The sequence below is a fragment of the Podarcis pityusensis genome (assembly GCF_964106645.2).
Source record: "Podarcis pityusensis genome assembly, chromosome: 7".
Classification (NCBI taxonomy): domain Eukaryota; kingdom Metazoa; phylum Chordata; class Lepidosauria; order Squamata; family Lacertidae; genus Podarcis; species Podarcis pityusensis.
The window spans coordinates 32390760-32414710 of NC_138031.1; the positions used below are offsets into that span (position 1 = coordinate 32390760).

The 23951-nt window shown below is 42.3% G+C and overlaps 1 long non-coding RNA gene across 1 annotated transcript in view; it reads left to right on the plus strand.

The window, feature by feature from the left end:
- Nucleotides 1–23951, plus strand: part of LOC308481379 — a 916155-nt gene that overhangs the window by 653648 nt on the left and 238556 nt on the right. The gene's annotated exons all lie outside the window — the stretch shown is intronic.

The following is a 23951-nucleotide window of genomic DNA, read 5'->3' on the forward strand; positions in this document are numbered from 1 at the left end:
GTTTTTTGGGGTTTTTTTACTGTGGGATATTAGGTTATTATTTCACTCACCCCTACCCCTGACTACAAAGAGGCAAAAGTCAACCCTTTTCCCTTTCAAAACGTTCAACCTTTCCCACAGTTTTTCTGCCCCCACTATCCCCTTCCCACACACAGCTGGCATTCAGTTTGGTTCCCTAATCCCTAGTGCTAATAATTATATATCTGATAAATTACACATATATTTTGTTTTTCATAAGTTTTCTTTATATAATGATATTATAGCTTGTACTATCAGTACCTTAAGCAACAGAGAAGTGTTTGGTTGATCAGGCAGTACTGTGTGAAGCCGACACTTGAAGCACTGTTAATAGGTTTATTTTCATGGCAATTGTGAAGCCGGAATGAATAAACTGATAACTTGGGAAAGATGTTCAGTCACCTGAATGCCTGCCTATGAAAAGCTACAGAAGCAGCTTGACTTGAGAGCAAAAGGGGGTCAGGGAAACATCTGGTTCACATTTAGCAGAATATAGTTGGAATTACTTAGGCAGGGAGCATTTCAGCCACTTATACAGCAAAAGCTGAGGGCATAACACTAGGTCCGTGAAGAATGCAACAGCAGCAGGAAGGGTAGCCAATCACCCAGAGCCAGGAATCCCATATTATGGGGTTACAGATTGGAGCGCCTTCAATGTTCGGCAGAAGCAGTGCCAGGTCTGGGAGGCCTGAGGAAATCTTCAAGATCAGGCCCCTCAAACATTCAGTAAAAATATTGTGTGATGTCAGTGGACAGAGTATTCACAGGAGAAAGTAATGGAAGCAACAGAAACAGAGAGGAGCACTCTGGGTATACACACAATATACTCAGGTCCTTACCCACTTTGCATACAGAGAACACATGAAGCTGGTTCACAGTCAAGTCAGATCGCAGATCCATCTAGCTCAGTATTGACTGTACCACATGGGGACAACTTGTGGCCCTCCACTTCCTTTCGGGTGGCCCCTCAAGCTCTGAGAGAGAGAGAGAGAAAGAGAGAGAGAGAGAGAGAGAGAGAGAGAGAGAGAGAGAGAGAGAGATGAATGAAGATGTCTGTTGTTGTGAATGTGTGAGAGAGTGGGGGCAGGGGAGAGAGAATGGATGGCTGACTAATGAAGGGGGAAAAGAGGGCGGAAGAGGAAGTTGTGGGGTGTATCTTCTCCTTTTTTTGTTTTGGGCCTGGACACCGCCATTAGTATGTGTTACCCAACCACTTTCTCCCCAGGAACATACGGCCCTTGACCCAAAAAGATAGTCTAATACACACTGACTGGCATGGTTTCAGACAGAGGTGGGGTTTTTTAATGGACAGCCATTGTGGAAGAAAGATACAGTGGTTAAAGCAGCAAGCAATGATACTTTAATTCTACCAAAGAAATTGCAAGATGCCTAAAGAAGGCCGCTCAATGCCTTGTTGCTACATAAGGCTCAATCGTCTATTTAAAGGTGTAAATAATATGGTGTTGGAATGTCCTTGAAAATATATATGATGTTCCTGGATCATACCAGTGGGCCAGACTTTGGTAATAAGGCACCTTAAGCAATGACAAAATGTGGCACACGCACACACGCACCAAATAGTTCTTGTTTTCACAATAATTCCTTTTGGTACTTTGAGTAGTTACCTGTATTTCCTGGCATTCATCTATCTCGAAAGACAATGGAGTGCACCTCCAGTGGTGAAGTCAATCTGCTGGAGAATCACAGTGCCTGATGTGGCTGCAGAGGCTAGTAACTCATAACTGCTGCCTCCCCCGTTGTTTTTGCTGCATTAGCAGCGCCAAAGTGACCTCTCTGCGGCGCAAGCCTGGGCAGTGTGTATGAAGGTCCTGGGCTGCCCAGATGACAAGGCTCCTCTTTTGGCCTCACTGATGTGGTCCAAAGGAAATCAGAGCAATATATTTAGCACCAACGTGGCTGCAGGAGTTGATGGAAGGAGGCATACAAGATGCCATCTAACCTTCTTAGGGGTTCCACTCCAGATTTGTGTAGGGTTTACTCCTTTTCTTCTCCCAAAGCAGATACAGATTTTTCCTCAGGGTTTACTCCCGAAGACTTTCTCACAAATAAGTATAGCCATAAGGCAGCGAGGTTTAGGACCAGAGTTTTCCTTCTCCTATATGGGCTACCTTCCCAGGTTGATGAGCCCCATCTACCCCTCACTTCGACAGCATGTGCAGAAACCACCTTCTTGACCGTCAGACCTACTATTGGTCTTGCCTACTCAATCTGCCGGAGCCTGTCCTTACATACGTTGAGTAGGTGCCCATTAAAATATTGATTGCTGTTGTTATTATTTTGCGCCCCCTCAGCTCAGTGCCCTATGTGGGGGAACCACCTGCACTGCCATAAATATGGTGCTGTCCACAGTATGGCTGGCCAAACTGCAGCCCAGATGTCACAAGCAGCCCAGGAAGCAGAAATCTGGATAGATGCTGGAGGGTCTGTGGGCCTGGTGATGGCACAATGACAGGCCTACATCGCCTATTGAAGAGAGCTGATCCTATGCTTTTGCTTTAACATAGTCCTGCTGTCTGCTTCCCTGTTTGGGGAGCAAAAAATTAAAGAAGGTTACAGAGCACACTCTATAATCTCCTGCACTGAGCTGAAATTGTGAAACAGAAAAAGTTGGTCCCTGCTACTGCCTCCACAGTGTCCAGTTATATATTGTTTCGCTTGGGGTGGGGCCATTGGTGGCTTGTGCCCATAGGAACTGGTAGAACAGAAGGCAGAGAGAGCAACAGTAGGTGAAGTCAAAGCAAATGGCAGACAGAACCCAACAAATTCTAGTTTCATACCCATCTTCCTCTTTGCTAAGTTCTGAAAGGCAACACTGGGTCTTAGAAGGACGTCCCTATTTTCATCAGAGAAATATTGGAGGGGACATCTCTATTTTCACTGGAGAAATGTTGGAGGGTATGATAGAATCAATTTTGGGATTTCTACTCAGCCCATCGCTGTGCTCTGCAGGAGAGGGCATCCTGCAAATAACATCTTACATCTGCATGTCACTGTGAAATCCCTTTGAAATGCTTTATAGGAAGCAGCTCAAAAATGGGATAGAGAAGTAAATAAAATGACCAGATAAAAGGGCCAGCCTTGGGCCAGACCTGCCAGGAATGCTGCAAGTGTATCTGCCATTTTGTATTTTCTGATTGTGTGTTGTATCCTTCCCCTTCCCCCCACCCCCACCCCCAGGCTGAGCATACATTGGATGCAGCTGCCATTCTGCTAGTGTAGTGGCTGCATGTCTCTGGTCCCACCATAGTGTGAATACAGAATTACTCTGCCAAGAAGACCCCTTTAACTTTGTCAATATTGTATGTCTGGTTAGATTAGTTACAGTTTTATGCATTGAGCTACGCAATCATTATTTTGCCATTGAGCCAAAACATTAAACAAAAGCCTCTGGTAATGGAAGTAGTCAAAATATTTTCTAAAATATAGTTGATACTCCTACTATTTTGCTAAGGGATGAAAACACAAATCTCCATTCCTTATTTTGAAAGCCTAAACATGAAGTTTGGTTTACCAGTTGTCTACAACAGTTCTTTCTGATTCAAAGTGAAATGTCTCTCAAATTGTTAGCAGCTAATAAACTCAAATGAAGGAGTCAGTGGAACTTTTATCTACAGTGGTACTTCGGGTTAAGAACTTAATTCGTTCTGGAGGTCCGTTCTTAACCTGAAACTGTTCTTAACATGAGGTACCACTTCAGCTAATGGGGCCTCCCGCTGCCACCGCGCTGCTGCCGCACGATTTCTGTTCTCATCCTGAAGCAAAGTTCTTAACCCGAGGTACTATTTCTGGGTTAGAGGAGTCTGTAACCTGAAGCGTCTGTAACCCGAGGTACCACTGTACTTTGATTTGATATTTCTTACTCTACTCAGTAATTTTCATTTACTTTGGAAAATATCATATGGAGAGAGCATCTTAAAGCAGAAAGGTGACAGAGGGTAAGGAGTGCTTAACATTTTTCATATCTCCCACTTTCCCTCTCCATACCTTATGCCCAAGGTACTTTCCCCGCATGTGAAATAGCAGACAAGAACTGAGGGACAAGAACCAAATCTGTATCTTCTGTAAGTTCACAACAGAGTTTAGACCGGTGGAATCCCAAGCAATGAATTCCAACTTTCAAAAATGTGCTATTTAAACTTGAAGCTGTCCAAGAACTGTTTTGGCCATGCAGCTCAGTGGCATGTGATCTGCATGCAGAAGGTCCCAGGTTCAATCCCTGGCATCTCCAGGAAGGGCTCAGAGAAACCCCTGCCTGAAACCTTGGAAAGTCACTGCCAGTGAGTGTGAACAATATTGAGCTAGATCGGGGTAGGCAACCTAAGTCCCAGGGGCCAGATGCGGCCCAATCGCCTTCTCAATCTGGCCCGCGGATGGTCCTGGAATCAGCGTGTTTTTACATGAGTACAATGTGTCCTTTTATTTAAAATGCATCGCTGGGTTATTTGTGGGGCATAGGAATTCGTTCATTTTTTTTCCTTTCAAAATATAGTCTGGCCCTCCACAAGGTCTGAGGGACAGTGGACCAGCCCCCTGCTGAAAAAGTTTGCTGACCCCTGAGCTAGATGGACCAATGGTGTCACTCAGATTAAGTCTGCTACCTAGGTTCCTGTGTTCCTTCAAACACACCTACCTTTCTGAAATTTGAAATGGATCTTCCCTGTCTCTATGATGTTAAAATCACACAAGTCATTCCTTTAGACTAAAAATTAGCATCCTAAGTCATGATCCTACACATGTCTACTCCACAGTAAGTTCCATTGAGTTCAACGAGACTTAGTCTTGGAAAAGTGTGCATAGGATTGAACCTGTGAGCAAAAGTAGCAATTCCTGGCATTTCCTAATGGATTATTTATATATAACATATGAGGTAGTTGTGGGCAAGAAGCTGAGCTTTATAGTCTCAAAAATACATTAATTTTTACAGGCAAAGATTGTGTAAACACTACTTTTTGAAATCATCTTCATGCTAGGGAAAACAACATCCAGCCAAAAGTCTGCATTGTCTTATGAAAAGTATGAAGGCTCACACTCCTTGAAAAAGCATCTGTTCAGTCAGTTCTAGGACTTTTTGATTTGATACAGTGTACAGTATTACACAGAATAGTGGATTTGTTCATCCTGCAAGCGTACGTAACTCTGTGAAAACCCTTCCAAACTTTACATTGTGCCAAGTGAGATTCACTTCAACAGATCATAACTTATCCTGGCAACTGGACAACCCAACACAGTGTGACGCATTTAGCCGCTGAAATAAAATCTCCAGTCTTTTACTGACTTTGACTGGAAACGCTCCTTGTCATATTACACTGAAATGTTTCTAAACAAATCATTTAAAATAACAATGGGAGCTAAGCAAGCTAAGAGAGAGATAAATGTCATCCATGTCAAACTGAGTTCCAGCTGTGGAAATGTTGACTTGAGCTTTTCTGAGTTTCTCATAGTCTATGTGGGTGGGAGAGGGTATCTCCTATTTTTTTCAGAAGAGAAATTCCAGTGATAACCATAGAATTCTGACTGCTTTATACCTATGCAGATGAAAGCCTCTGCTACAACCTCTAGTGCCAGATACCCTTCCCGATTTAGAAGATGCCACCCCCAAATTCTTTACTGTGCTTATGCCAATGATATCCACTCTCTGTGGATTTCCTACAGCTGGCAGGGAAGTTTTATTTGGGAAAGCTGTTTATTAAATGTGAATATAAGTACTGAAGCAGGTACTATTTTTCTGCAAATTTGTGAACTCTGAAGACTGCTTCAGATTTGATACTCTTAAACTTGGAGACCAAAGCAAAAAGTTCACACATACAATGTCAGACATGTATTTCTCAGCACTTTCCCCTCTCAAATACCATGGGAAGTCACTCCTTTTGTGATTGAAAAATGCGTACATGTGTGTACTTCAAATCTGACATACCCAATGTTAAAAATAATAATACCATGTTGAAAAAATACCTCATTTGAGCCCCAATCTTTCAAATGAGATATCATTTGTTTTAGAGGTTAAATGCTACCATACACTATATGAGAATTATTTATATATATTTAGATGCTTGTTGTCAGCCTAGCTATTCCTTTGATTAACCTGTGAGTGGCAACTGATACAACTGGAGTAAAATAGTAGAAACCAAGAGCAAAATTTTATTGGTTATAAATATATGACAGTATGAATACATGTATTGCCCTTGACATCACTCAATTTGTGAAAAAGCCTACTAAGTTATATTTATTCCATATGTAACTTGAGCCTATACCGACTGATACCAGGATCCTATATATCAACTATGGATCTGACAGCTTGATCCTGTACATCAGCTGTGGATTGGGTCTAAATCTGCTATGCCACATTCGAGTAAAGTTTCTCTTGGTTAATGCCAGGTCTTCCTCTCCAACCACTGATGCTCCTAGCCAAATGAGATCTTTCAAGATAACAGCTTGACCCCATGGACCAACACAAGCAGTTCCTGCACAGTTGTGATGCTGGCAGAGCCTTTTTTCTGGACATGAAGGGAGATGAAGTCTTTTCTTTTTCTTTTGTAGTAGTGTCTTTACTAACTTCAGTCCAGAAAGGAGAAGAAGCACAGCAGATCACACCTGGAGTATTTTTCACTGCCTCTTTCACCATCCTCAATGTGAGCCTTCTTTTTCTTGGTAGGGAAGAGTTGTTGTGGGGTGAGGAGCAAGGAAAAAGATGGAGCCCAAGCTGGCTGTTGAACTAGCTAGCTCATATAACCAAAGACTCTTTTTGCCCCAACTCTAACTGAAAATAAGTTGATTGCACCTAAAACAGTGTGAAATCATTCCAGCATCTACAACTATATATTTGAAAATACTTTATGAATACTTTGTGTGAAACTGAGCCCATTTTCTCTGGAACTTTATCTGATTTGTGCTCTTTGTATCCAACCCTTCAGACAAGTCAAGTTATGTGCAGGCTTTCAAGTGTATTCCACCCTAGAACTCAAAAGTAGGACTTAAATGTTGTGAGCCCATAAAAATTAACAGCTGAGACAAGGTTCATTTCGCTTGAACTGAAATGTCTTGTGGGCATCTTTTCACTTCAACAGATGATTTGAGTTCTACTATGGCAGAGCATTGTGAACTCCTTAAAAACAAGCAAAAGCACTCCTGGCATTAAAAAAAAAAAAAAAAAAAAAAGCCTCATCGCTGTTTAATAATTATTTGTGGATTTCAGCAAGTATAAGAGAACAATACCACTGAAGAAAGAACAAGAAATATCACAAGATACAACATACACAGTGCAACTTAAGAAGTGCAACAGGTGTCAACACTAATCTGACCAGGGCAAATGGGGCATTGCCCCACCAACATCAGTCTGACTGCCAGCTTCCTCCTCCTTGGTTTCATTATGGCCTTTGTGGAACTCAACTGGGAGAAGGATTGAGACAATCTGAAATTAGTTGGCTCTGCCCATCATTGGCACTGACTTCAGTCTCCCTGTCTTCTGCCCTACCGGTTCCTATGGCACAAGGCACCACTGAATCTGATATACATCCTAGTTTGCTCCACAACTCACTTTGGACTGAAGCAAAGGAAATACAGTAATTATATCCCTGCTTCACTAACATGCAAGTTTTAGTTCCTAGCTTGGTTGCCAACACTGTAATTAATTTTCCTGGACAAACTGAAACACATATACTACTAGTTTTCATATTACCTCGAAAGTGATGTGATTGTTTTCTGCCCATCATTTCTAAATGGTCATTGTCTGTAGAGTAAACATGGTCAATATGGACTGTGTGCCCAGCATACATGAAAACATATTCCATCCCCCAACGAAGTCTGGGAACTGTAGTTTACCCCTCACAGAGATACAAGTCACAGCACCCCTAACAAACTACAGTTTGCAGGATTGGGGGGGGGGGGGGAATCATGTGCTTTAAATGTTTGCTTTTTGTGCAGCCATAATGTCTGTTTCATTTTAGTAGGAATACGTGGCTGCTTTTATGATATTGAAGGGCTATCTTCCCTAACTTGACAAGAGATACTTGTCCCTAAATTGGCAGAGCATAGCCACTGGCGGAGGAAGAGGGGGGCGGGGGAAGCACACCGCCCCAGGCACCACAATCCCAGTGGGGTGCCATCCCAGCTGCCCCCTCCCCGCGCTGGGCACCACGCCCCCACAGGCGGTGCACCTTGCCCCCAGGACGCGCACCACACCATCGGGACGCGCACCCACCTGCTCTCCGCCCCCAGTGCTGGAGCATGAAGCTCTGCCACTGAGTATAGCTATGGGCTCATGTAGACCATTTAGTCTAACATCTTGTTCAATGTAGAGAGCTAGACCATCCCTGATAGATGGTCTAGGTGCCCAGCCTTTGCTTGAAAACATCCAGTAAGGAAGAGTTCATCTGGGTATTGGGTTCCATTTTTAAACTACTTTAACTGTCAAGAAGATTCTCTTACTGATCAACCAAAATCTTCACTCCTGAAACTTAACCCCATTAGGCTTGGTGCTGCCCACTGGGAAACACAGAACAGGTATTTTTGCCCTTTTCTATGTGAAACACTATACACACTTTCCTGGAAGCAGGCTGCATTGGACTCAGTAGGGCTTTGTTCTGAATATACATTCATAAGCTTGCACTGTTAATATGGCAGAGTACAAAAAAGTTGTCATGGTACCTAATAGTTCCAAGAAGCCAGAAGGCTGGGCAAACCCAGCCAGATGGGCAGGGTATAAATAATAAAATTCTTATTCTTATTCTTCTGGGATAACCATGCAACACAGAAAAAATTTTAGTGCTTGAGCTACCTTTAATACTTGGGCTGTTTTTGTTATAGTCTTTCAATGCTAAACCAGAAATGAGAAAACGCTATGGACATTTTACTCCCCCCCCCCTTACAATTTGGCTATTTGTCAGACTTTGACCAACGTTAGGTGTAAATCACACAGGCACTTGTTCCAACTTAAATATTATTTTTGAACTGGATCTTAGACTATTCCATAATATACCAGCTGTTCCCATGCAGAGCAGCATGAAAACTTCTGTTTAAAAACAATGTGTTTATTTTATTATATCTCTCAAACTTGCAGTTACGAAAACATAGAGCAATACTGGGAAAAGGATTAACTCTCCTCTCCTTGCCTCCACCATAAGATACATGGCATCTTATTTGGCTAAAGTGGTAACAGCTCTTCCAGCACAATTTTTCAGTATTTTACCCTATCAGCACCAAACAAGACACCATATCTATCATAAGGTTTTAACGCAGGAGTTTAGCTAAGCGCTGTTAAACTTTTCAAAGTTCCTATAAGTAACTGAACAATGACTATATTTAGAGTGCCTCCTGCTATTGTTTAGAGAGATCATATGGAATAATGTTTAATAAGGATGTGCTTTGGGAAATCTTCATGTTCAGTATCCATCACTGGGTGCCTTTGGGTGAGCTAATATTTCTCAGGCCCCATTTGTAATACTGGGATAATAATAAAAAATACAGACTACCATACTGACCAATACATGTTCACTCTGACAAAGTGGTAGGACTCATACCTTGGGGTAAGGTAAAATGAAAAGAGCACATAAATTGCTTGTTGAGTTTACGTAGCTGACAAAAGGTTGGATCCAATGAAAAGGCTCTTTCCATCACGTGATTCTTTCTGCTGAAGAAAAACTCTTTCCATCTGAAGAATGGAATCTTTGGATCCAATGCAGTATTTATTTACTTATTTGCTTAGCGTTTGTATGTTTTACTCTGCTGTTTAGCCAACAAAAATCCCAGAGCAGCTTACATAAAACCAATAAAAACAGTTAAAATAAATAATTCTATGAAAGAATAGCAACAGCCCAGTCAAAATCAGTAGAATAGCATTAAAACAAAGATCTAGGAGGCTAAAAGTTTTTTCACTAGCCATCAGAGAGATTGTTCCAAAGTTGGGGTACCACAACTGAAATGGGTGTATTTCCAGTCATCCCATTTCACCTTCAATAGCAGAGGAACTCAGGGAAGAAGGCCATTTTTAGAGCAAGGCAACTTCATGCATCAGAAAGCTGTCCTTAAGGTCCCCAGATCACCATCCGCAGTCAGAGGCAGTAATGCTTCTGAATGCTGGCTCCTGGAAACTTCAGGAGGGGAAAGTGCTGGTGAGTTCAGGTTGTTTGTGGGTTTCCCATGGGCATGTGGTTGTCTACTATTTAGAAATGGATGCTGGACTGAAGGGGCCAGTGGCCTGATCCAGTAGACTCTTTTTATGTTCCTATGTTCTTGATAGTATTTGTGCCAGGCAGCAGAGGAACCAGCCCATCACGGCATATTGCCAGATGAGACAAGAAAAGTTCTTACCATCTGCTTTTTATTCAACGTTTACACAGAGAAGCTTGGGAATGCAGCCTCTTGGAATAATGGCGTTGCCCTGAGTAAAGCTCCACCTCCTTTTCTCCCACTTCCTCATTTGTCACCTTCTCCCCTACGGGCGGTTCCGAGGGCCCTTTGCTTCTGAGCCCTTTGCTCGCCTACTTTCAAGGCTCGCCAGGTTCTGGGAGAGGGGGGTCTGGAATGCTTTCTAATGACACTGTGTCCATCAGCTGTTACCTTCCTGTTGCTTCTTCTTCCTCCTCTCCCATTATTTTCTAGCTTTCCCCCTCATATGCCTCTGAGCTATGACCTCCCTCAAACCCCTATTGAAATTCTGAACTGTCTTCTTCTTCTCTGGAAGGGTCAGGCTGGGGAGGCGGTCTCCACCATTCCTCCTCTGCCCACTCCCTGACAATTTGTTAGCTTCGGGTTCTAAATCTTTTCATATTTTAACAATATGGTTACAAGCATTTCTGCTCTGACATAGCAAACCGGTAGTATTCTAAACATTTTCAGTGTAGACTCATTTCACTTGACTTGAAATCAGTTCTCAACTCGATAAGTGTCAACACTTGGCCAAAACTATTTGGAAGCTGTTAGCCTTGTCATATATATCCTTTCTACATAACCTAGCGGGGTGGAGTGGAGATATGTTTCTTTTAAAATGTGATCGATGAAAGGGTTTTCCCCAATAGGCACCCCTCTAGCTTCTGGATTCAAGCCTACTTATTTCTTATTTCTACTTATTTCACCCAGCTACTTATTTCTTAGCACGTAGTGTGGTCAGCAGAACCAGACGAAGAGTTCATTAGGTTTACAAATAATTAGAAACATACCCGTCATAACCAAAAATGAATGGCAGGTCATTTCTTAACAGGAATTTACAAGTTACAGTTGAATGGGGAAATGATTCAAGGAATTATATCAGGCATTCACAAGGGGGGAACAGAACAAGAAAATATTCAAGAATGTTTCTAAACAGCCCAAATAAAAATATGAATATATCCTAATGGAGCAATAAAGAGATTTAAGATGCAATTCTATGCACACATACCTGGGAGCAAGTCCCACTAACCTCTGAGGACAAACGTGTAGGATAAAAGATCCGTGCTTGTCATCTGTTCACCACACAGGAAACATTTACTTAACAGCAGGGGTGGAGAACTTGTGTCTCCTAGATGTTGTTGGACTCCAACTCCCACCAGTCCCAGCCAGCATGTCAAGGGGTAAAGGACAATAAAAGCTCAGTTGGTTAGAGTTTGGTGCTGATAATGCCAAGGTTGCAGGTTCGATCCCTATATGGGACATCTGCATATTCCTGCATTGCAGGGGGTTGGACTAGATGATCCTCAGGGTCTCTTCCAATTCTGTGATTCTAAAAGCTGACACCCAACACCAGCTGGAGGGCCACAATTCCACACTCCTGCCTTTTTGGAAACATTACATATAGATGACCTGGAGATCCACTCTACTTCAGATTAAGGTGTTGATCTTACTTCATATTGGTGGATATAGCAAATGTCCTTGGGAACCTTCTTGAGCTCATCATTAACTTACAAGGCTGAAAAATGGGGGGCGGGGTATCCAAATTTAATTGCTTTGGCTCTTTGGTCATGCACCAACTCTTGTTTTATTATTTTCCCTGCTCCTAGCACCAAATCTTGTATTATTACTTTTCCAGGACCCTACCCTGTGAATCTTGGCATCAGCTGCAGGGGTGAGATTCTACCTGCCCTGCTCCTTGGTGAAATTTCACATAGTTATAGGATGTTCATGAATGTCTACTGATGTAACAGCTGGTTGGGATTTACCATGTCAAAATCTTCCCAAAGCTGGCTATTTGCTTCAAGCCAAGAGCAGCTTCCAATGTGAAACCATTTTGTAACTTCATGCAGCCTTGAAATAATTTGTGATGTGATATGGAAGTGAAAGGCCTGCTTGTCATGAGCGTCATGAAGACTTCTTGGCAGGGCTGGTCAGAGGCGCAGGAGGAATGGGATAAGAGTGCTGAGCTTGTTGCTAGGGAGGGAAACATGCCCATCATGCAGGCATTGGATGTCCCAGCAGAAGAAGGAAAGCAACCTCAGTGCCCCCCAACCTCCTACTAGTCCCAACAATTGGGGAGGCACCTGAGTCAGCTGGACAAACCCCATCTAAGACCACAATATTGTGCAGACTCAGCCTATTCAAAGGAGTGCTCACTTGCCTGCCCAGTTCCATTGCTCAGGACCCAAAATATGTGAATGTTGGTGCCCACTCTGCTCTGCAAAAGGAAGGCAAAGGATGCATGCCAGGTGTTAAGACAACACCTTAGCTTGTGTCTAGCCATGTATTCTCCTGTGGACTCCTGTGGACAACCTGTAATTTGATCTATGGTTAAGCCATATAGTGATTTTTGGAATAAAGCCTTCGTGAATCATGAAGCTGACAGTCTGAGTATTGTGTCCACAAGTGGGAGCCTGCTGGTCACAGAAACATTTAGAAACCCCGAAGGATTCACAAAATCTTGGGAAAGCCTTTGGACTTGTTTTCTTAAGTCATCCCACTAGACATCGCAGCAGCCACCTTGGATTAGAGCCAGCGGCCGTTCACCACCACTGCTAGAAGATGGATGACACCCATTTCCAAGAACTGCAGATGGGATAATAGCAGAGAGGAACACATGTCATACTGAGAGCTGGGACTGACGTTCAGAGCAGTGGGGAGGTGCTCAGCTCTGCTCAGCTCAGATTGTTCGAACTGGAAGACAAAGTCTTGAAAGTAAAACTGGATTTATTCTAAATGCAACATACAGTTCTCTTTTAGAACTGGGACTGGCTGGAACCAGTTCTCTGTGTCAAAAATGCACACTGTTCTTTTTCCCTAAAAGGGACAGTTTGATCTTTCAACTTCTTCCCCTTCAAATGAATGTCATATAACGATTGCTTGACATTATTCATTGAACATGGGTTCATATTGTTCAGCTAGTCTTTGTGGAGTTATTTTGTTTATTATTGATCACATGTTGATAGGATGGGTTATAAATGTTCCAGATTTTAATTTATGCTGGTATTTTAATGGTGGATATTGTTATAGATTTGTATTTCACTGTTTTGTTGATGGTGAACTGCCTTGCTATCGCAAACTATATGGAAGAAAATAAATACAAAAGTCTACAACAGGATACCCTAATTTGATATCTCTGCTCATCAATCCAAGATGTGTGGTAGTGGGTGGCCATAGTAGTTAATATGTAAGAGGAGAACACTTTGCACGTGCTCAGAGGATATTTGTGAGTGTTTCAAATTCTTGAGCTCAGAACACCATCAGAGCAAAAGAAAACAAATGTCGCAGTGAGGAGAATCATTAAGCATGGCAGAGAGTATGGTGGTCATATAATTATGCCCACAGAATACAGGCAGAGAAGTTCTACAGCAACTCCCTCCAGTTACTGAAACCAGCACAAAACATCTTGAAATTAGACATCCAAATTCTGCACCACTCAAATAAAAATCTCAGGCTGCCTGCTCCTGACCCTTTTACTAGTACCTCCCCAACAATATTTTCTTTGGAGGTTCAATAAGTATATTTTCTTTCACTCTATTCTATTGCTTTGTTCTCCCCTAGCTTAAGTGACTTTGAAAAATGTACATGCCTTTAAGGAATTTTCCTTAGCTAAACATTTTTCTCTCACATGATCCATTATTCTCAAACATCTGAAAGTATTATAGGGTTTTACAATAGAGTAGAAAGTTTGGAGAACTTTGGCTGGCACTTGGGATAGATTTCTGAAGGTTTCCAATATTATATTGGAATCTGTAGGTGTATTATTGCTGAGTTTGCCAATTATGAGTATACAGTACAATTTCCTAGAAATCTTTCTTTTTTTATAACGTTGCAGATTAATAATTTGAGTACCTCCAAATGTGTTGCCAAATATATAACTGGCAAACTCTTATATTGTTATGGGGAGACAGAGAGAAAAGTTAAAGGGCATTTGTATTAGAAGGAACCAAATAATCCTACTCCCTTTGCGTTGCTTGTATTAAATAAAAATATTTCAGTAACTGTATAGTAAAAGTTTATGCTATGCAAGCAAGTATATATTGATACAATGAAACATGATGAACACGAAATTGGGTTAATGGGAAAGAAGAATGTTGGAAATAAATTTCCCTGAAAGAAGAATCAGATGTATTTATTTATTACATTTATAGCCAACCCTGCCTTTGGCACACTCAACATAGCATATATCATTCCCCCCCTCCTATTTTATCCTCACAACAACTTTGTGAGGTAGGCTAGTCTGAGAGATAGTGACTAACCTAAGGCCATCCAGTCTTCTTCATGGCTGATTTGCACCCGGGTCTTCCTAAACTGGTGACAGCAGTCACGAAATTAAAAGACGCCTTCTCCTTGGGAGAAAGACGATGGCAAACCTAGACAGCATCTTATAAAGCAGAGACATCACCTTACCAACAAAGGTCCTTATAGTTAAAGCCATGGTTTTCCCAGTAGTGATGTATGGAAGTGAGAGCTGGACCAAAAAGAAGGCTGATCGCCGAAGAATGGATGCTTTTGAATTATGGTGCTCTTGAGAGTCCCATGGACTGCAAGAAGATCAAATGCATCCATTCTTAAGGAAATTAGCCCTGAGTGCTCACTGGAAGGACAGATCATGAAGCTGAGGCTCCAATACTTTGGCCACCTCATGAGAAGAGAAGACTCCCTGGAAAAGACCCTGATGTTGGGAAAGATGGAGGGCACAAAGAGAAGGGGACGACAGAGGATGAGATGGTTGGACAGTGTTCTCGAAGCTACAAACATGAGTCTGACCAAACTGCGGGAGGCAGTGGAAGACAGGAGTGCCTGGCGTGCTCTGGTCCATGGGGTCACGAAGAGTCGGACATGACTAAACGAATAAACAACAACAACTTCCTAAACTAACATTCTAACCACTATTCTAAATATTATGCTGCATTGACTCAAATAGGAGCCCTGTGGGCAAAACAGAAAATACCAACAAAGACAAAGACAACTGAATGCAGTCTAGTTCTTGCCCTGGCAGGGTGTTAGAAAATGAGCATCAGACCATAAGGCCTGGTTACCAATTCATCCCAACAGTGGAATTTGCTGTTGCTTGCTGGTTCTCTCCTCTCCCCATGTGTGTTTTTGTTTTGTTTTGAATCTTACTAAATTTAGAACACTTTCCGCTGAAAAAGAATTCATAGCAAAGTGGACTTAGTTCAAAACTGCCTTGGCCATTCTACAGCAGCTCCATTATGTGGGTGTTGTCAAAGTCTGCCATCAGTCCTCAGGTACTGTGGACCTTTGATCAATGTGGGAATGATGTGAAGCAATATTTACTGTACTTGGCATTTCAGGTCACACAATTCACAGTATAAACCCTTTTTGACCAAGTTAAAAGACTGCACATACATACATACATACATGGTATCTGTTTTTTGAAGAAAGGCTCCAGGAAGTCTGAACAATGTCAAGATACACCTGCTCCCCCAAGAATAGAAAGGTGGGGGGATCCAAGCGATGAAAGAGAAAAACAAGATTACCTTGTTCTAGTTTGTGTTATGACTGATGTGTAAAACACCAGTGTAAACTATCACAGTTTTGCAATATAATACAGAACATCCGCAACAGAATGCAGTGAAATAGCCAGTCTGCCTGTTAGAAAAGACAGCTTTAAACCTTCCTGCATGACTTGGTTCTACTCCTAGAGATGTTAAGAACAGCAGCTTCAGGGGGGCAATTTTTTCAAGCCACATCATGCTCCATTCCAGCAGGAAACCCCCAACAGCTAATTTTGGTTAAAAAGAAGGAATGCCAGGCCCAACATCCTATATGTATAACTTTGGTCCTAAAAGTAAGAGCATTCACTTTTTTGTAGGAAGGAGAAGATGTCTTAGCTCTCAAGTATTCTGGTTGTCTTTCCTTAGGTTCCACACAGTAGATTTCATTTTTCCCCGACCTAATATTAAATGGTTATTATTAAGTTGCTCTGGAATTTTTCACATGCCTTTCTATTCTAGGCTAGTCTAAATAATATTTTTTCTGACTGACCCTACAACCCCTCTTGCCAAGTTATTTATAGATCTGCATCTACAGCAATTACCCAACTCACCATTAAGTTCTCTGGCTATAGGGCTGGATCAAAGGAACCAGGAGCAGAAGGAAAACAAACATGAACATTGTTCTTTGGTGCTTCCCTGGCACCTTTTGCAAAACTTCATGCTGGGCTTTATAACAGCTCTCATATATGTAACCTTCCTAGGTAAAATTAATACATGATATTTGACTTATGAACACAATGTCTTAAAAGTTTAGTTGGAGCTGGGGATCGAGGGAAGAGAACTTACGCAATCAGTGCATATCCCATATCCAGACAGGTTACCAAGAGTGGAGAGATGAGCAAGGTTTCTCACACAGGAAAGACTGATGATGTCACTGCTACAGTTTCCATTGCAAGTGGGTCCACTGATGCTATCACAATACTGGAAGAAAATTTCACAAAGTTGCACAGTAATTACAAAACTTTTTTTTTATTGCAGCCTAGAGGCTGAAAATGTGGTTTTGTTTACTAGAGTTGAAGCCATTTCACTTTTGTTTAACGGCAGTAACTCATAATTACAAATGCTTCATGAACAAAGGTTGTTTGTGGCTCTGAACAAACCCTGTCTAATAATTTTGCTAGTGCACTCCCTCTAGTACCTCTCTCCACCTCAGGTACAGGTCACTGTAACCCCAAATGATGAAAGATAACAAAGTTTTAGGAGACCTTAATTATTTATTCCTGCTCTTTTCATTGTTGACATTCACTCTCTTTGGACTTGCAGAAGGTGGGATGTGACTGCACATTGGGAGAGGGCATCAGGATCTGACCCATTTTCATGCACATGCCACAAGTGGAAGCATACTTCAAGGGTAATATCTGAATAATTTTTACTACAAGTAAACTCATTAAGGTACCTAAGTTAGTCATGGTTATTAATTTCAGTGGGTCTGCTCAGAGTAAAAGTTAGTTGATGAAAACCCAGATACCCAAAGGAACACATAGTGAGGGTCAGAGCCTGACCCTATGCATAATCTTTGTGTGCCTCCTCTTCAAGAGGTCCGGAGGGTGGGCAACACGAGAATGGGCCTTCTCTGCAATGACTCCCCATCTGTGGAATGCTCTCCCCAGGGAAGTTTGCCTGGTGCCTTCATTATACACCTTTAGGCACCAGACAAAAACATTCCTTTTTAACCAGGCCTTTGGTTGATTTGATTGACATCCTATGCCCTTTTAAAATGTAGGAGTTGGGGGGGTATTGGGTTGTTGTTTTTATTTTGATTATATATTTTGTGGTTTTATATTTTGATTTTGTTCTGTGAACCACACTGAGACCTCCAGGTATCAGGCAGTATATAAATGAAGAAGAGGAAGAAGAAGAAGAAGAAGAAGAAGAAGAAGAAGAAGAAGAAGAAGAAGAGTATGAAGGTGCTGCTGGTTTTTATGTTTGCCATGTTGCTTCAAATATTATAATGTTATTGGTTTGGGGGTCAGTCTGGGTTATACCTGTGGTCCCTTCAAGGTCTGTGGTTCTGAACCAAGAATGGAACAGATCATCAGGTTGGGTTACCTTGGAAGCACAACTACTGATGCCTGATCAGAAGGGTTTTTAAAAAAAAAAAAATGGGTTATAGGAATGTAGAAAAGTTATATACACTAATATACACTGACTGGCACCAGGTTGCAGAGAGAAGTCCTTCCTATTCCTACACAAAGCCCTTCCACACATAAGGACATCTACCAATAAGATTAAATTTGACAGTAACTATATATGTAACTATATGATGTTAAGATCTTCAGATGGTTTTCATGATAGCCACCAGACTTAGGGATTCCCACTTGTCCCAAGATGGGAACTTAGGAATTCTTGGGCAATGGTATCCTATCCTGTATTTTTTTTCCCCTGGAATGATTGTCCAGGAGCTGCCAACCACCAAGCGATGTCAAATGTGTTGTGTGGGCTTTCTAAAAGAACCATCAGGCAGGCCATTAGTGTTGGGCAGAGTCAGCATCTAATTCAAAACATACTGCAGTCTTTTTTTCCAAAGCAAGATCACTATCCAGATGAACAGCTGAGAAAAGGGAGAGGGTGGAAGCAGAATAAGCCAATCTAGAGATAGGATTGCCAGAATCAATTCAGCATGGACTCTCATTTGATATTTGTGCCTGGGTAGAAAACATCTTTTGAATGAAGGCAGCTTCTCCCACTACTGTAGAATGGTACTTGGGCAAACCATTTGAACATTCCAAAGGAATGTATTCCAAGGAATATATCTCCTCTTTAGGTTGTATCTCTCAAGAGTATATTTTGTGGAGAACAGCTGAGCATTGGCTATGTGCCAGTGTTCAAAATATCTCACATGTAGATCTAAAGTTCATGCTGCCTAGGATGAATGCCTACAAAAAGTGCCTCAGAGAGGTTACATCAATTGCCCACTCATGCTAAAATATAACATAAATATACACATTACTGTCAATTGATCTACTTCAGCATGTGTCAAGAATGCTTGCTCTGATCACGTCCCACATTGTAATATAAAGGTGGCTACAAGAAGACTATTACTTAAAGTGAAATGTTTTTTGAGTATCTACTTTTAAACAAGCTGCTAGTGTGGTAAATTACTTTAAAAACCTCTAAAAGAAAAAAGTTAAATATTGAATTACTTTTCATTAGCTCAGGGTTTCTGTTTTTCATTTCTATATTAGTTTTAACATATTCCAACAGTAGATATGCAGTATCTCATGTTTGAAATCTCAGATTGTTTAACTCTATACTTCAGGTTCTTTGTGTTTATCATCTGCCTTTCCCATGCTCTGCAAATTCCTGATCTGTTGTGATCAATGACTTTCTGCTACATACCCTTGACACCTTTTCTTCATCCTTAATATAGACTTTATGCAATGCTACAACTAACCCTGCTCCAAAAAACACCATCAACAACTTAACATCTGCCGGCTTATCATTAGCCTCATGCAAAGTGGGCTTGCCAGCTGAAACTCACTATGTGTCTGACAACATCTTAACTCACAGCGTTGTACTCAATTCCAGATATGTCGTCACTTTGTATTTCTCCAACTTTTTATCATAACAACCCAATGAGACTTACAGTTTTGTAGGGCTGATTTCACACTTCCATTTTGCTTTTTTTTAAAGCACAATTCTAAGAAGAGATAAGATGGAACTACTACAATGACTTGAGGCAAAAGTCCTGTTCAGGCATTGTTTCTGAAGGGGACTTCCAAGGGCATTTGATGAAGCACAATTAAAAGCCTTCTTGTGATCTGGAATTAGGCTCAGGATCATGACGGCTACACTCTGCCTCCAGGGTCCAATGACAGTAATAACTCTGAATACCAACTGATGGAAACCACAGAAGGGGAAAGTGCTCTTGTGCTCAGGTCTGACTTTTGGGCTTTCCACAGTCATCTGGTTGGCCTCTGTGAGAGCAGATACTGCATTGGATGGACCATTGGCCTAATTCAGCAGCCTCTTCCTTTGTTCTTATGAATCCTGATAATACACACTTCCTAACCACAAAGAGTTGAATCCATGATTTGTTATTACGATGTTTAGTGGAGTGGGGGTTGTGATGTTCCCTGCCTTTAAATGTTTTGTAACGCTCCAGTTTGTGATGACCAGAGGATTTCATTTAGCTTTGAAACCTCTTCCGTATCCTTAATGCAGACTTTATGCAACACTCTGGGCCAACACCAGATTTCAGGGGGTCCCAGGCAAACTGCTTCCTTCTCCCCTCATATCCTATCTTGGTGGATGTCTGCAGAGAAAAGAAGACAGTGGCTGTTGCTGAGTGCCCCATATGTCCATATGTGATGTTAACCAGGTAGCTATGTACAAAATTTGACCAAAGTCATTGCAATATAATGGAAAGCATATTTAGATACATTGTCAGCCAGTCAATAACATTTCTCCATATCAGCATTTCAATTTCAGAGAGCCATCATCACCCCCTGTAATTAAAACTGAGACTGAGCCAAAACAGACCACCTAACTTTTCAACCTGTCAATTATTATTATTGATATTATAATATATTTATTTATACCCTGACAGGGACTGAAGGCTACCAGGTTAGACTTCCTCCTTCCATTAATGCTACAGGTGACAGGTGGGGTGCACAATTATCAATTACTCATGGGCAGGTCAAATGAAGGTGTCAGTAGGGATACACTTCTCTGTCTGTGATGTGCTGCAAGATAGCGTCATAAGATAAGGAGAGTCAGCCCTTATTGTCTTCTTCACTGCCCTCCTGAAGATAGGGTAGGGTTTTCAGGCTGCCAGAGCAACCAGGGAGCTGCCCCTATTTTTTTGGTGCTATGTGGGCCACCAGACCATAACACAGAAACAAGAAAAAAGGCACATAGCAGCAGCAGAGGGACAAATCATTGTGGCTACAAAGTTTGACGAAACTAATTCAAGACACTTATGGTGGGGAAGGATTGAACATCCCCAAAGCACCAAACTCAAAAATTGTGGGTGATACTTCTCTGCTGTGTTTTAAAACTCTTGAAGTAGTCATCTGAGAAATCAATGGCTTATTATAAGAGCTCCACCAGGTGGTGACAGCACTACTTGAACAGTGTTTTAGGTCCAGATCAGATCAGATGCCATTCATGTAATTAGCGAATGCATGAATGACTTCTTAAGAGTAAACAGCAGGCTCTTGGGCTGGGGCAGGGGATTCAGACTGGATGCGTGGAGCAAAGGCTTTAACTCCACCTTCCATCGCCCGCCCCCCACCAGTACTGTTCCAGCTTTTATTTCAGTGTGGAGCTCAATCTGGATTGGAACTACAGCAGGGGAGAAGGTTGAAGCCCCCCTGCCACAATGTCAGGGTCCCCATCCAAATCAGGGCATCAACATCTGCTAAAGGTAAAGGGACCCCTGACCATTAGGTCCAGTCATGACCAACTCTGGGGTTGCGGCGCTCATCTCGCTTTACTGGCGGAGGGAGTCAGCGTACAGCTTCTGGATCATGTGGCCAGCATGACTAAGCCGCTTCTGGCGAACCAGAGCAGCACACGGAAACGCCAGAGCAGTACCTACTTATCTACTTGCACTTTGACGTGCTTTCGAACTGCTAGGTTGGCAGGAGCAGGGACTGAGCAACGGGAGCTCACCCCGTCGAGGGGATTCGAACTGCCGACCTTCTGATCGGCAAGCCCTAGGCTCTGTGGTTTAACCCACAACACCACCCGCATCCCCAACACCTGCTACTTTCTTTCAAAAAATCCATTCACAGAATTTAAGTGCAGCGGAAATGGTTAAATTCCCTCCTGATAACTACCACCCCAACCCTAGCTGCTGATATTTGCATTAAACACACACACACACACACACACCTACACATGAAATACAAAAACACATTTGTCATTGGTCTAGTTAACCCTAATATTCCTGTGAAAGCAAAAATTGTGATCTGGCTAATGAAGGGTGCTTTTCAAATAGATGTCTCAAAGTAAAATTGTATATTAGTGAAGGACACCATAGTGCTCTTAATAACTTTTGTACTTATATAATTTATTTGTATTCCTTTTCTCCTCCAAAATCCCAACAATTTTGGATTTTTCACAACAATTCTCCCCCCCCCCAAAATGTTTCTAAGATAAGGCCTCCATCCTGCAAATTAATTCAGGCAGTTGTACAGCTGGGTTCATGCAGAGTCCTGCTGAAGTCATGCAAAGCAGAGGCCAAGACTACGAAGAGGTAGAGCAAGTGAAGTATAGCAAACTGCACAGAGTTAGAGGTAATACGGTGAAGCACAGCTATTACAGCAACAACAATGATAAGACGGTTATGCAACGACATAGGCTAGCTATACGTATAGCCTACTGGTGCCAAGTGATTTGGAAGGCTCCCATTTCACAAGCACATTAAATAAACGAGATAAGCTCTCTCTGACCTCCCCTCAACCTATCTGTGGCACATGTTCAAAGCTTTGCTTTCCCTGAGCCAAAGTTAATTGCAACTGCTAATAAGGTCAGCAACATATAATTCTTCCCAACTGAATCAGTGTATTTGTGGTTAACAGTTTAATCCTTATAGGAGTCTTTTGGCATCTGTTCTGGTCGAACTTGCCAACACATAGAAAAGGCATCAGATCATAGCCCTCTTAGACGTTCCAACTGTAAATGTGAGCGATCGGGTCTGATGTTCAACACGGAGGAAGCAGTACCAGAGCAAACAAGTGAGTACAGTCCCAAGGCTCAGAACAAGTGTTCTCTGTTTTCTTCCCTGGAGCTTGCTGATGTACATTTTCCTCCTGTAATTTGAATTGTGATTGCATCCTAGAACTGGACTGGGATGGGGGGGGGGGAGCAGGGAGTTGTGACATTGGTTTTGATTGCTGTTTACTTTAGACATCACTGATACTGCCAGAGGGGAGATGGTTGATGTTGGAGGAAAGCCTGAATCCATTCAGACAAGTGCTCAAACTAGAGGACAGATCACACACACACCCCACACACACCCCTCAGCTCTCCCCATTATGCTGTGTGCAAGGACCGATTCAGAGGTATTCGGTTACCTGTTGAACCTTGACAACAAGCTCCACAGACCTGGATAAATTGCCAAGTCTGTTAACTGGCTCTTATGGCTCTTAGCCTATGCCTGCTGCCATAGGGCCCCTCCTAGTTTGCTTTTTTCATTCCTCCTCCGGTTATTGCTATGCATACATGACCTGTCTGTCTGTCTCGAGACACTGCAGGTGTCAACATGCCAGGGTTGATGTTGCCACTCTTCATGTCACCTTTGCAAATATCTTTATAACACAGAGCTGGTCTGCCATCAGACCTGGTGCCTGAAGCCAGCTCCCCATAGAGCACGTCCTTGGGGGTCATGTCATCTTCCATTCTGTAGACATGACCAAGCCAGCTGAGACAGGAGTGTGAACATGCTGGGAATGTGGGCTTGGGAGAGCACATCTTTGTTTGAGACTGTCCTGCTCAATACTAATACAGTGGTACCTCGAGTTAAGAACTTAATTTGTTCTTAACCTGAAACTGTTCTTAACCTGAGGTACCACTTTAGCTAATGGGGCCTCCCACTGCCGCCACACCACCAGCGCACAATTTCTGTTCTCATCCTTAAGCAAAGTTCTTAATCCGAGGTACTATTTCTGGGTTAGCGGAGTCTGTAACCTGAAGCGTCTCTAACCCGAGGTACCACTGTATACAGATAAGTCCATGAAAGGTTCATGGGGACTAGGTTTTTGTGTGCTTTGTTTTTCCTAAACAACACATTTCTTTCCCACTTTTTTTTTTTTTACATACTTTTAGGCATTTCCTCTATATAGGTAAAGGTAACCCTGACCATTAGGTCCAGTCACGGACGACTCTGGGGTTGGGCACTCATCTCACTCTATAGGCCGAGGGAGCCGGCATTTTTCCACACACAGCTTCCTGGTCATGTGGCCAGCATGACTAAGCCAATTCTGGTGAACCAGAGCAGTGCACAGAAATGCCATTTACCTTCCCACCAGAGCGGTACCTATTTATCTACTTGCACTTTGACGTGCTTTCGAACTACTAGGT